This window comes from Capsicum annuum, chromosome 6 (assembly GCF_002878395.1).
Source record: "Capsicum annuum cultivar UCD-10X-F1 chromosome 6, UCD10Xv1.1, whole genome shotgun sequence".
In the NCBI taxonomy this organism is placed as follows: Eukaryota; Viridiplantae; Streptophyta; class Magnoliopsida; order Solanales; family Solanaceae; genus Capsicum; species Capsicum annuum.
Window position 1 is genome coordinate 188,493,731 of NC_061116.1, and position 2,652 is coordinate 188,496,382.

Consider the following 2,652-nt stretch of genomic DNA (forward strand, 5'->3'; position numbering starts at 1 on the left):
TATATATATATATATATATATATATATATATATATATATATATTAACTTTTAGATTTATATATTAAATTCGAGTGATTATTTATTACATTATTATTGGTTAATAATGGTTAAGAGCTTTCGTGCTTTGTGTATGATCAAAATTCCATTAAAATAGATATAAAATTTATTATAAAGTAAATTTAATATTTATTTTAATTTTTAATAATTTTGTATGTATTGTTTTATTATCTAACACAAGAGACACTTGCAAAGAACGTAAATTAAACTAGTAATATGAAAAGTAGCATTACACTATGTAGGGGTGGTTTGGGTGTGTATATATAGTCAACGAAACAGGATATAAATTTAATTCAAAATTAATTCTGAAATATTTCATCTTATCCTATTCAATTTGAAATTATTTTATCCCACTTAATCAAATAGAATTTAAATTTAATTCCAAATATAATCAGTAATATCTCATCTTTTTCCTTTCAATTTATGATTATTTTATCCCACCTAATAATAGAATATAGTTTAATTCCAAATTTAATTCTGAAATATCTCACTTTATTTCATTCTAATTAAAATTATTTTATCCACTTAAATAAAATGGGCTATAAGTTTAATTCCAATTTAATTCTAGAATATCTCACCTTATTCCATTCAAATTGAGATAATATTATTTCACCCTTCAAGTGGAATTAATTAATTTAAAAATTACCGTTCTTCAATTATAATTTCAAAATAATTTGGTTCGTATATCATAAAATCTTGTATTGAGTCAAAACTCAAAAGTTGAAAAGAGATTACTCGCACTTTGGTGTTAATATCTTCTTCTTCTTTTTATTTCTTTTATTTATTTTTGTGTAGAAGTTTTCATCTTTTTTACTTTTTTGCTATGATTTGAAACTACAATTTTATAACTAAAAATTACACAAATATATAACTTATGATTTCAATATTACAAAAAATCTCAACTCCCTAAATATATTATAAAAATCTCACATATACACAGAACGCTATGTATATGTCGGCTATGTTATGTATATTAATAGAGGGAGAGAGTAAAATAATTTAAAAAGTGGGAAAAAGTATAATTACTTTTAAAAGATTGATATTTATGTTATTTATCCATTTTATAATTGGATGTGAAATACGTTTACACATGAACAATTCCCTCTCATCACTTGATGAGGTTTATATCAAAAAAAGAAAAATAGTAGATGAATAATGCACGTATGTACACACTTTTGGCAATAGATTGTACTTTAATTAAAATATATTCTCATCTGATCAAATTATTTACCTTCAATTTGTTACTTTACTTTTTATTTTTTCTAATTCTTTTAAAAGAATATATATCTTTCTTTGCTATGTTTACGGTCACAAGTTAAAGCGCATTTTAATATATTTATCATATTATTAATTTAAAATTAATCTTTTTTTTTTTAAACTCCAAACCAAATCAAAATAAATCAATCAAATTAAAACAAAAGAAGTAACCATAACAGATTTATATGATCTCATATACTTGCAGAGTGCAGGTAAAATGGGACTCATAATTTTTCAATATAATTTTCCTGAACTTTCTATGTTTAAAATTTGCTCTTGTTTTTATCTAATACTCTCTTCATTTAAATTTGTTTGACATATTTTTCTTTTTAATCGATTTCTTAAAAGAATGATTTTTTTTCATTAGCAATTCGTTAATTTCAACTTTTGACATTATATATTTAACATCACAATATTTTGATGTATTGACATGTCTTTGATTTAAGACTATAAGATTCAAGATCTTTTTTATTTTTTTACTTTATGCCAAATTAAAATAGGTCAATTAATTTGAAACGGAAGAAGTATTTTGATATTTACTAGGAGAGGGGATCATATTGTACCTAGGCATAAGTTGTGGTCCTTGTGAATTTATTTCTTCACTAAAATGAAAACTGAAAAGTGAGGGAACGAATTACAAAGTGCAAGTTAAAGAGGAAAATCAATTGATACTTTTTACAAACAAAAAAAGGAAAAGTGAAGGAACGATGTAAATTGAACACGAGAATTATCTTTTTCTTTTTGAGATAATTTTATTTTATTTTAAAATTAACATTTGATTATAAAATTTTCAAATTCAACGTGAAATTAGATTTCAAATTTAGAAAAGCGCCTCAAATCTACTTTTTCTATTTTATTTTAAAATCAATGTTTCATATAGCTGCAAGTTTTGATCTTGAACCAAGGGTCTATCAGAAATAATCTCTCAACTTCTTTTGAGGTAGTTGTATATACTGCGTATATTTAAACCTTCTCAAATCCCACTTTGTGAGAATATATTGAATATGATGCTGTTATGTGCAAGTTTTGATCTCACTATCTGATTTGTTGATTATTTATATGAGTTTAATTTTCCATTCAGAACAATCTTTAAGATAAAAAAAAAAAACATAAATACCAATCCTTTTGGAAGTAATTACACTCTCTTTCACTTTTTTAATTACTTTACTCTCTCTCCCTATTAATATACATAACATAACCGACATATACATAGCATTTTATATATATGTTGGAATTTTTGTAATATGTTTAGGGAATTAAGATTTTTTGTACTATTGAAACCATAAGTTGTGTATTTGTGTAATTTTAAGTAAAATAAAAGCCATAGTCACTTTATA